This window comes from Myotis brandtii, unplaced genomic scaffold, assembly GCF_000412655.1.
Source record: "Myotis brandtii unplaced genomic scaffold, ASM41265v1 scaffold51, whole genome shotgun sequence".
NCBI lineage: Eukaryota > Metazoa > Chordata > Mammalia > Chiroptera > Vespertilionidae > Myotis > Myotis brandtii.
The window spans coordinates 4,372,816-4,385,998 of NW_005369442.1; the positions used below are offsets into that span (position 1 = coordinate 4,372,816).

General features: G+C 34.0%; 1 pseudogene; it reads right to left on the reverse strand.

Moving 5' to 3' along the window:
• Positions 1-9,880, reverse strand: part of LOC102242296 — a 13,981-nt pseudogene extending 4,101 nt beyond the window's left edge.
• Between the last annotated feature and the right edge of the window lie 3,303 nt (positions 9,881-13,183).

Sequence of the window (13,183 nt, forward strand, 5' to 3'; positions counted from 1 at the left end):
TGCAAAGGAAATTATCTAGAAATAAACATTTGCCTTAATCACATAATGCTATCCAAACTTATTAGGGAATATTCAAGAAAATGCAGTTTTAATTTAAATATGCACATGAGATCAATTAATGTATCACATATGCAAATATGAAGGCAATGACCCTTACACCAAATGCTTGTTATTTCTGGAGTTGGTATATAGCTCTAAGAGCAGACATAATGATTTCAATAAATTAGCTAATAATTCCATGTAATGAACTCTGATTTCTGTTAATTCAGGCATTAATTAGCAATTTTATGTTAATTTTTAAAAATTAGTTTTTAAGTTAGTATTACAATTTTGTTTTGTATTTAAGGTTTTAAAAATGGTAAGAATAGAACACTTGACTCAGATCTTTTAATAAGACAAAAACAGTTTTATAAAGTAGGAATGCATAATGTGACTCACAAAGTTTAAATACAAATATTTTTTAATAATACAAAGTTTTAAAAGTAATGTTTCTATTGAACAATAAGCATGCCAAAGGGTTAAAAAGGGTTATTGTGCTCATACTTAAAACTAGAGGCCCAATGCACGAAATTTGTGCAAGGGCCTCTGCCCTTGCAGCCGCAGCGGCTTGCCTCCATCCTTGCAGCCCCAGCTTCGTCCAGAAGGTCCTCCAGAAGGGCGCCTGGCTGTCCAGTCTAATTAGCATATTACGCTTTTATTATTATAGGTAGCTAATGCTGAATTCCTCTTTAAGTCTTCCTACCCCTAATACTTTATCTGATACTAGAGGCCCAATGCATGAAATTTGTGCAAGGGGCTTGGCCCTTGCAGCCCCGGCTTCATCCGGAAGGTCATCTGGAAGGACTTCTGGAAGGTTGTTTGGCTGTCTGGTCTTTTTAGCATATTACACTTTTATTATTATAGATAAAACATTACAAGGTTTGTCTGAATATTACTGGTGGTGGTGGAGATCATAGTAATGGCAGTAGTATTTACAGATATATACAGATATACAGGTATATATATAACTAATCCACACACTGGATTAGTTATTTTTATGAGACTTTTAGAAGTAAAAAAGGGTTATTGTGCTCATACTTAAAACTAGAGGCCCAATGCACGAAATTTGTGCAAGGGGCTTGGCCCTTGCAGCCCTGGCTTCATCCAGAAGGTCATCTGGGAGGACTTCTGGAAGGTCGTTTGGCTGTCTGGTCTTTTTAGCATATTACGCTTTTATTATTATAGATAAAACATTACAAGGTTTGTCTGAATATTACTAGTGGTGGTGGAGGTCATAGTAATGGCAGTAGTATTTACAGATATATACAGATATACAGGTATATATATAACTAATCCACACACTGGATTAGTTATTTTTATGAGACTTTTAGAAGTAAAACATTCTAAAAGAGAACATTTTCTTTTCTAACCCATACCAAATAAAATCAAGTACTTTTCCTTGTGTGGTCTACAAAGATGAATTAATTCAGCCTACATAAAAGCTAATAAATGCAAATATTTTTTATTTGGTTCTTGTAGGAGTCTACAAAAGTACAATAAAAAGTTATTTATAGTGTTATGTACATTATTTTAACATTAATGTACTTAACATCTCATTCAACTTTCTATACCTGAGTTTCCTTATGTAGCAGTAGGATAATGGTAATTAACTCATACGCTTTTATGGGAATTTAATGAGTTAAATTGGTAAGGATTAAAGAAATGTTGGTAGCCCAGCCAGTGGTGCTCAGTGGTTGAGTGTCAACCTATGAACCAGGAGGTCACATTTTGATTCCCAGTCAGCGTACATGACTGGGTTGTGGGCTCGATCCCCAGGGTGGAGCATGAAGGAGGCAGCCGATCAATGATTCTCTCTCCTCGTTGATGTTTCTGTCTCTCTCTCCCTTTCTCTTCCTCTTTGAAATCAATAAAAATGTATTTTAAAAAGTGTTGGGAAAGAAGTGTGGTTCAATGGATAGTGTCACCTGATCAAGCACAGGTGTCTCCTACTTAAATCTCTTCCTATCCGTTTTCCATATTACAGCCAGTGGTACAGCCAGTGTGAAGCATACATCTTATTTATATTATGACTCCTTTACTTAAATTCCTCAATGAATACATCCAAGATAAAAGCCAGAATCCTTACCATGTAATACGAGGCCCTTCATATTCTGGCCCCTCCAATTTTCTTACCTCATCTATCAATCTTTGTAAATCCTATCTGCCAGTCTATACACACTGAACTATTTGTACTTCCCTGACTAAGTCATGATATTGACTGCCTCTATGCCTATGTAAACTTCTTTCTCCTTGAAATGCTTGCCCTAACTCTGTTTTTCTGGAAAATTCCTAATGTATCTCCTATACTTAAGTGAATATTTATTTAATCTCATTGTTCTCCTAACCACTTGAATGCCTTGTACTTGAAGATATTACAGGGTATGATGTTTGTTTGCGTGTCTTTCTCTCTCCTGTGGATTGCATCATGAAGATTGCATTAGTACCATATATGTCTTAAGGCATAATGCTCACTTAATACAGTACCTAGCATATAGTAGACCTTCTGAATATTTCTTGAATCTTATGTTAAAGATTATGCAGAAATTGCTCATTGTTCTGCAGTATGAGAAATTATGGTATAGTAGATTAATTTGGCTGCGTGTCTTTCTCTCTCCTGTGGATTACATCATGAAGATTGCATTAGTACCATATTTAATATGTCTCTTAATGCATAATGCTTACTTAATACAGTACCTAGCATATAGTAGACCTTCAATGAATATTTCTTGAATCTTATGTTAAAGATTATGCAGGAATTGCTCATTGTTTTGCAGTATGAGAAATTATGGTATAGTAGATTAATTTGGGATATTTTAAACAAATTCTGCATTTATGAGATACCATTTCTGTTTCTCAACAGCTGTATTTTCAGGTTAAATTCTGTGAAATGTTAAATTTAGCTGCTTTTAATTATAAGTACTGAAAATATTGCTTTATTTTCCCTTAATATAATGTGTTTGTTGTTGCTGTTGTTTTTCAGCAGCCTTCTCCATGTCTCATTGTGTCTGGAAAACTTTCTCACTTCATGAAGAAAGCAGAAGGTAAGACAAATTTATTCAGTGCTAATCATGTGTTGAGCACTTTGATGTTTCACTTTCTCTTCTAAGACAGTTAGAGGTGCCAGGAATATTAAGTTGTGACTTGTACATTTTCTTCCTGATCTAATCATACACAGGAGACCAAAAATACCTAGGGCCCATAATAAATAAGTAATACTGAGCTGCAATATACTCAAGGGCATGGGATCTTGAAACCTTATTTTTCTTTTTTTTGTGGTTGATATTTTAGGATGGCTCAATATCTGTGGTATACTACAATGGTTCTATTGTAGTCGAGGAAGGCAATTTTCTATGCAAGAAACTCTAGCTTTTCTTAGAGGTTTGTGCTCTTGTTTTCATTACAGCTCATCAGATTTCTATATTCTTAATTATCTGCTACTCATATTAATACTTTACTGAAGTACTAAGGTTTTGGTTCTCATCTTCTTTGAGTATTGGGTTAGACAATGAGGCTTATATAAGGTAGGATTTTCTAAGGTGAAAATGGTCAAGTGGCCATTTTAGGATATTTTTGTAGACAGATTGTCATTTAAAAAAATTATCAAAGCTACCTCTTCTCACATATCTATGGTTGCATAAAAGGCTGATTTAAAAAATTCTAAACGTACTAAATAATTAAAGTAATGGCTTAAATCACTCATAGATTTTATATATTATATTAATTTATGTATAATATTTTAGACCCCTTTTTAACTTGATGTTAAATCATTACAAAGTTGTGTGTATGTGTGTGTGTGTGTGTGTGTGTGTGTGAGGACCTTTGTTAGGATGTGTTCATTCAGCAACCTAGACTAAGTATGTGGGTAGAATGAGAACTCTTCATAAATTTCAGTGCATAAAATTGAGGTAGGCCTTGAGAGAGTCACTATTGAGATAAAAAGAAAACCAAAGTGAAGCAGTCAGTTCAACTCAGACATTGGTCTAAAGAGGCAAATAGTAGCATGCAGCTTGCTGACTAAGCAGTATTAATAGAGCAAGAATTAAAAGAAATAAGATATAGTCTCTAAAAAATGGAATATAAAATGGCTTAATATTTTAAAAATCAAATATGTAGGACCTTTGGTTAGGATGTGTTCATTCAGCAACCTAGACTAAGTATGTGGGTAGAATGAGAACTCTTCATAAATGTCAGTGCATAAAATTGAGGTAGGCAAGAGAGTCACTATTGAGTACTGAAAATATTGCTTTATTTTCCCTTAATATAATGTGTTTGTTGTTGCTGTTGTTTTTCAGCAGCCTTCTCCATGTCTCATTGTGTTCACAGTTGTATTAGTCAGAGTTCTCCAGAGAAACAGAACCAAATTTTTGTTATAAATATAGAAAGAGGGATGGGGAAGAGAGGGAAGGAGGGAGGAAGAGGAAGAGGGAGAAAGAAGGAGAGAGAGAGAAAGGGTTTATGGAGCCTGGCAAGTCCCAAGATCTGCAGCATAAGTTGCCAAGTTGGAAGCCTGGAAGAGCAGAAGGTATCCAGTTTGAGTGTGGTATACTTCCATTCTGAAGGCTCGCAATCTTGAGACCCAGGAAGAGCTGATATTTCATTTCAAGTCCTAAGGCAGGACAAAAGCCAACATCCTAGTTCAAAGACCATCAGGCAAGGAAGAGTCTTCCTTACTTTGGGGAGGGACAACTTTTTGCTCTAAGACTTCAACTGATTGTGGCCCATTAACATCAAAGAGGGAAGTATACTTTACTCAGTCTACCCATTTTAATGTTAAACTCCTTAAAAAACACCCTCACAGAAACACCCAGAATAATGCTTGACTAAATATCTGAGCACCCTTTGGCTTAGTCAAGTTGACCCATAGAATTAACCATCACATTAGTGAAAACAGAAATATAAAGTCAGTGAATTACAAATCACAGATATCTGATATCTTGTGGAAATTAGACAAAGTGACTACAAATATTATTTGATACACTTGGGCTGGATCCATGGAGTAGAGGGTCAACTGAGGCAGAATTGAACAGGAAGTACCAGTTGTTGACATGATGAGGCTCCCTCCTCATGCCAAAGATAACATGATGAGAAAAAGAGGAAACATACACTCACACAGGAAGTAAAATACAATTAGAGGGGACGTCTAGCAGCTAATTCCACCCTGAGAGAAGGTCCTAAAGAAGTTTGGAAAAGGTTTATAATAAATTGAATAATTTGAGAAATATGCACAAAGATTAACTTAAATACCCAAAGATAAATCTGGGTATTCACATCACATTAAACTATACTTTTTCTTTTTACTTTATTAAATTCATGTAGGTAACTGATCATGTGGTCTTAAGCCTGTGTTGTCTCTCCTTTATTATTTACTAGCCCGTGAGAAACCTTTGAGCTGGGTTAATACTGAAGATTATTGTCCCCATGTCTGTGTAACTTGTTTTAGGATCAGAAACATTTTAATAATTCAAATCTTAGATTACTCTCATTGCCCTTACTGTGGGTGGACCCCACTATAGGGCAGGTAGCAGAAATGAGATAAGGTAGTCAGCATTGGTAAGAAGCACGAGGTTGGAAACCAACAGGAACAGACCAGAGTGAAAAGGTTCTGAGTAGAGTGTGGGAGGTTTTTGAAACAATTCCCTTAGCTTCAAACTAGCCCTTGAGACCAGGGACTATGTTTTACTCTCAGGAAAAGTAGTATATTTGATGTTGACACGCAGATTCACTCATTCCGGTACCTTTACCTTTCACATGTTCTTCTCTCTGACAACTGCTGACCTACAGTCACAGTGTTCAGCTTATAATTGCTCAGCTCATATTTTTTGAGTATTTGCCTTTCAATAAAAAAACTCTAACTGACCTTTAGTTAATCAACTGTGTAGAACATGCAGATGATTGCCCATTGCACATTGAAATCCTGGTTCAAAAGCCTGTGTGTTTTTACCATTTGAGTTAAATCTTTACCAAGAATCACTTGTGTTCATTTCTAAATTTATTTATTCCAGTTAACATTATCATTACAATTATAAACTTTAAGTATGCCCAATCAGATGAATATGAGCATGGCAGATGAAGTGTTGATGCTTGTATAAAAATGAACTTGAATGATTAGGATAGACTTGATGAAGTTGAGAGGGGGAAATCTGCTGAATGATGTATAGGCAGAAATTGCAAAAGTTTGGGGGAAAAATCAGAAAAATCTGGAGACATTTTATATCACCTCGCTTAGCAACTGTCTTAAATTCCATGACGCTTTGAAGAAACTCAATTTGAAGTTCACACATTATATTATAGTTTATGCAAGGAAGACAGTGCAGAAATTTAAACATTTAAATTAAAGATTTTGATCCTACTTTAAAAATTATTGGTGAATGGATGTGCATTTTATACTTTATATTAAAATAAAATGTTTAAGATAGTTATAGGTTTTTATAAATCCTCATGTTAAATCATTGACTAAATATCTAGACCAATATTTTTTAGTATGAAACATTTACTGTGGCCAAGTTAGTATTTTTGGCATCAAATAATACTTTATTTATCATTATTGATCACATTCCTCACACTCTAGCATTATTTCCACTTTGTCATTGTAACTGATAAGCATAGGAATCATTACTATCCAAATTTTTTTCATTCAATTATAGGAGATAAGATTTTACTTATGAGTTTTAGTACCTAGGAAAGTCATTAGAGAGGAAGTGGGACTTGAGTTGAAATGAAGAGAAATGAGGCAGCGGGGTGACGTGTGGGGAATGGAAACTAAGTCTTTTCAGGAGATTAAAGGCTAAGAAAACCAAGAGGCTATAATGAGCAAAGCAGCTTTAACCTATCTACTGAATGTAAGAAGTCTTACTGAGGAGTAATAAGTGATTCAGAGACATGTGGTGTCAGCTTTCAATGCCATGCCAAAGTATTTGTGATTTATTTATTTATGTGGTGTTATTAAATGATGTTGAATAGCAGTAATACCAAAGATAGATAACGCAATTAAAGCCATATTTTATGTGAAATCAATTTATTAGATAGAAGGGGCAGGAAGATGAAATATGTGGTGACTATTAAGAAGATTGTTATAAACAAATCTTTGAATCATTTGACCTCAACTCTCTAACTCTTCATAATTACTTACTAACATAAATGAATATTAAACTTTCTTTAAAATTGGAATGATTACTATCTTTTTACTGTTGTTATCCTATGCAATTACTCTGAATTTTCTAGCCTTTTAATTGAAATTATTTAACTAGATTACATTGTATATTTATTATTTTCATAAGAAAAATGCAATGATATATTTTGAATGGTTTGTTCTGACTCATCACTACAATAGTCTCTTGAATATTCTGACAGTTATAGATCAGCTGGCTTGATTCACTCAATTCCACAATATGAGTTGCTTGACCTTGATATATTTTTAAAGCTACTGCTATCTACTCCTCAATATCTATGACTTATAGATCTCCATGTAACCTCAGTTTTATTTCTTCTTAGCTGATTTCATAAATCCTTCTCTTTCAGTCACCTGTCTAATACTATTTCAATATACCATCTAATACAGAATGCCCATTAATAGCAATAGTAAACTCTAAACTGCAGTGAATTATATGACTAGGATTTTTATCTAGGCTTTTTTCCTCATAAAATATGTTTTCCTGTGTCCCTCCTGAACAGGTTTTGACAAAAATGAACAGCATACAAATAATTTGATTTATAACATTTCTATCCACCTCACCAAAACTGAAATGCTGTACCTAAAACACCATTTGTCATCAGGGTGCTAAATGTTCAACCAGCCTGCTTGATTTTTTTTTTTTTTATGGGTGTAACTAGAACTAGAATTTATATGCCCCAAAGAAAAAAAAACCTACAAAAAAATTATGAGGGCTAATATTTTGCCTGAATGAATACATTTCCACTCTCCTTTTTAAAAGAAAGATAGAAAAGAAAAGAAGAAAAGAATTTAAAGGTGCTTATAATCTCTAAACATCATTTGAGCAGTAATGTCAACTTTTCAGAAAAGACTTAACAGAGTGGACCATACATATCACTATTTGACAAAAGAGCTTCATGCTTTTTCTCTTCCTTGTCTATCCTTCATTAATTTATGTACGTGTACCCTCTCATACCTAATTGAGTTCTGTAAAGAGCTTGCTATGGCTCTTCTACTGTACTCGGTGGTTTTGGTGGTGGAAGAATGTATAGTAGAAGTATGAATATCATCACTCTGTGCTGTAATTGGATAAGAGAATAGGTTGTTCATACAATAGTCAATGGGTAAAAACCAATTTATCCATTTAAAAATTATTGAGCACTTACTCTTGACTGTTTATTGAGCCTACTGTGTCCTGCGGTTAAATCTGGATCCAAGACATCTGCACGCTTGGCTTTTCTCTTATTGTCTCAGATTTCTTTGCTGGTAACTCCTCTTTTCCTTGAACTCTTAATTATGAAGTGTCAACGTACTCAGGCTTTGGTTTTCTGTTCCTATCAAGTTATATTCTCTCTCTTGGTGAGCTCACCAGTGTCATGGTAGAGAACTATTTACATCCTAATAATGACTGCTGGACTTATATCTACAACCCTAGACCACTTTTCTAAACTTTAGACTCACATATCCAACTACCTACTCAATATCTTTATTTGGAATCTATAAAACCATGAATCAGTAAAGTCCAAATTGAGACTTTTCAAAACTTCCTGTACCTCTTTCTCATTTGAGTTGAGGACAACTGTATTTTTTAGTTTCTTAGTCCCAAATGCTAGGAAAATTCTTTGACTATTCTCTTTTTCTTACATATTTGCTTCTAATCTGTTAGACAAACCAGTTGGTTTTTCTTTTCAAAATACATTCTGAGTCAGACTATGTTGTTATGGTGTGCTGGTGGAAGGTTGCTTTGTGTTTGCTTGTTTGGCTGATTTTTTTGCTTGTTTTTTTTTTCTTTTGGTGGTTAAAGAGAAAATTTGGGAAATATCTTCTCTGCTAATAAATTAACTACAAAAATTACAGCAAAATTAAATAATTCTGTGCTTTGGTATCATAATATGGGAACATTAGGATGATGATCACAAATGTAGTATAAGAAATATATGGAAAATTTGGACCAAAGGACAAAACACACATTAAATTCACATTATTAGTACTTGGTTTAGCAAATTATCTATAGCAAAAAGACATTACAAGTATCACATAAAAATGAGGAAGAATATTCTTAGAAATATTTAAGATGCAGGGGTGAATATTTATGGCCCATTGTCTACAAACTCTAACTCTATTTAGCTCAAATTAAGTGATATAATAAGTAAAAAAATAAGATATATATAATTTTAAAACATCCTTTTTGAAGAAGACAATGAAATTTCATCTAAGTTACCTATAATGAAATAAAATAATTATTCTGTAAAGTCTAGATGCCTAGATAGCACTGTGGAGGCAATTAATTGACTAATTTATTCATTTATTCTATTAAAACTTATGGTGCATTTCCTATATTCTACCACAGAACCATGTGCACACTTACTTTTCTAAAGATAGCCTCTAGAAGATTATGGTCTACTTAAATAGGAAAAAGTTTATTTTGTGTTATAGTTTACCATTTGAGCCTTACCATTTAGCACAGTATTTGATGTATTCTAAGTAACACCGATAAATGTTTTAGAATAAATATTGACTAATAATGTACATCTTCATATGGAACAATATATAAATGTTTGATATCAAAGAATAAGTACCTTCATTTATCTTTGAGTTATCCTGTTCTCCCCTCCACCCCACATCCAATTCAGCACAGCCTGTCCCATTAAGATCCACATTTGACTGCTTCTTGCTATTACTTGAGTTCATGGTATTGTCATCTTTAAGAAGATTATCACAATGGTCTCTTCACTGTTTTCCTGCTTCCACTCTGACATATACCTCAAAAGTCTATAAGTCTTTTCTTCATACAGCAATCAGTACAATTATTTTAAATCAAAGTTTAATTGTATAATTAGAATGTGTCATGACTAGGTCTAGAATTCATGACTCCTGTCTTCTTCATCTTTCCATGAAACCAATTAGCTTCAATTAAAATTTGAGTTCATTTATCAACTATGATCAATCACATTCATCACTTAATTATATATTTTCATGAAAGAACCTTATTTTCCTCCATATTATTAAATTCAAATGAAATACACTCAATGAGTATTAGAATGCTATATTGACTACTCTAAAAAGTGATGCATAGAGCAATCTCAAGGTCTCATCTTTCCAGTACTTTCTGTGCAAATCAAAAGATCTCCTAAGCCAATTAAACAGCTCAGCAAATATAAATGTTCACTATGCCAAAATTTCTATTGTGTCATTTTTACCTTATTAGATTTATATTATATTTATTCTTTTTTATTTTTCAGGTTATTACCTGTTTAATAACTTAGAATGGCACCATTGTTCATCAAGTAGCTTAACCTTGAGTCATTCATCTGGAATTAATGTTTATCTTAATCAACCTCATTTTATCCAGTTCTCATTGACCCTAGTTTTAGACCTCAATATCAAGTCTCACAAATATTCTACTCATTGTCACATTCTTTTTCTATACACCAATATACTTGAGGAAATGCTTTAAATCAGTATCTGTTTGAAGTGACTGTGCTTGAAATTTTTAGCACCATGTTGGCAAGAGTTTCCTTGGCTTCCTAAAGAAATCTAAAAATACTAAGCTTAGATGCATTTATACCTCCAAAAATATCATACCGAAACTAAGATGTCTGAATAGTGCTAGTATTTAGGAGACTCTATTAGAGAGAATAAATTACTATTTGTTTTTATTTAATAGGTAAAATGGCATTTATGTTGCTATTTTATATTAATTTAACAAACATTTACTTATGTCCTATTATATTGCCAGGTACAGGGGTGTCATAGTAAATATATTGGACAAAAATTCTTATGATCTCAGAACTTAAGTTTAATTGATAATAAGGAAGAATAAATAAGTAAAATGTAAGATAGTCAGTAGGCAACAAGTGTTTTGGAGAACACTAGAGAAGGAAAACTGTGATCTGAGTTTCTGGGGCAGTGTCCAGGGATGTCTCACTGGAAGATGACAGTCAGTTAAGGCTTAGGGAGGAAAGTGAGTGAGCCATAGAAGTATCCTTAGAAAAGCATTGCAATCAAAAGAAAGCACCAATGCAAAGACTGAAAATAATACTAGGAATTTATATTTCATCAGTCATAAATTTGACTCTGCCCAGCTTCCTGACATAATTACAATTATTGATCTCAGAAGTATGTTTCAGCCATTTTATATGATATATGATAATGATTATGGGCTGAATTGTGTTCTAAAACCCAGTATTGAAGTATGGACCCTCACTACTTCAGAATTTGACTATGTGGATGTCGGGTCTTTAATGAGGCAAAGTTAAACGGAGGTCATGAAGGTGAACCCTACTAAAATATGACCAGTGTCCTGATAAAAAGAAGAGAGGGGGGCACAGACTCAGAGGGATGACCATGCAAAGACAGAGGGAAAAGACGACCATCTTCAAGCCAAGGAGAGAGACCTTAAAAGAAACAAGCCTGCGGACACCTTCATGCCTGACTTCTAGTGTCTATAAGTGTGAGAAAAATGTCTGTTGTTGAAGCCACCCAGCTGTGGTACTTTGTTGTGGCAAGCCTGAAAATTTGATATATTAACCTTTTAACTATTCTAAGATATAAAATAAACTATTTTTATAACCAAAGATGTATTTTTACAGGATACTGTTATAGGACACCGACTAAGTTGTTATGCTTTTCTGAAGATTTGTTAGTACTCTTGCTTCCATATGGGGAGTCCAAATGCCCCACCCATAGGAAGTCCAAATAATCGCAGTTATCTTTTATTGTATTGTCTGCTGTGAAGATGTAAGTCTGTATTGATAAGAATAAGAGCTATTTTCAAATTTTATCAGAGCAGACCTCTGTAATACAAAGCACAAATGTGGAAATAATGATCCTACAATATTGGATTGCATTACAAAATCAAGCCAGTTAGAAATCAAGGTATTGAGAAAATATTTTAGCCAAATCTTATAAGAGAGTCTAAATACTTTCAAAATCCTTGCTTATAAAGGCATGCTTGGCAGGCACACTGTGCACTGACAACTATACTCACATCTTCAAGAGGACATGACAGCTAGCAGGGTCATTGGACAGCCTGAAATTTGTTAACAGTACTTTTTCATTAACCATATAACTTATGGAGTAAACCATGCACAAATATGCTGCCTATTCTTCAGCCTTCTTTGATTAACTTCATAAGAGCAACGATTTATGAGGGGAAGCTGTTTCTTCATTGGCCTCTTGTGATTCTCCTTTCAGAAGATGAAAAATGGCATGATCTGATTCCAGGAGGGGTGACGGCACAGTATTCCAATCAAAACCGTTATAGCAGCACGTTTGCAGATTGCTGCTGCTTGTTCCTCCAGGAGGCTTACACTGAGCAGAAATAGACCTAGTCTTGCTTTCACTTATCCTCGTCATTAACATGTTCAGTAGGAAGAAAATTCCAACAAATCTCTGCTAATTGCAATTTGCACCAAGAGTTTTCAAGGAGCTAGAAATGAACATCATTGAATTCAGCATTTCATCTTCACCTGCAATGGTTCTCCAAGGTAAAATGACCTAGAAGAAAATCAGCAGCAGAAAGTTTTGAGGCTGAATTTTTAAAGCTCTTCTTTGGTACCCTTTCATTTTATTGCTAATGTGCCTAAAAAATTAGCAGAATTTTGCTAATTTTTGCAGAATTTACTCAAAAATGTTTCTCTAAATTCAGATTAATAATACTTTTATTACAGAGATAAGAAATTGATGTACAGAGAAGCTAAATAATCTGTCCAATGTCACACAGCTAAAGAGTTGAGGGAGGATATAAATTCAGACAGTTTGAATTCAAAGCTTGCTTGCTTAACCCCTAAAATATCCTATTAAACAGCTTATATGCAGTAGATGCTTGATATGTTTAAGTATCTCTGATTCCTTTGAAAATGAAAGGCAGAACTGATGCATTTCTTAGTGTGGTTCTAAAGAATTAGTTACATGTCAGTAAGGTTTGAAAGGATGACTTTGTGTTCTGATATATGTACTGGATGTTTTCTACCCCCAAAATCCCTCTGTCCT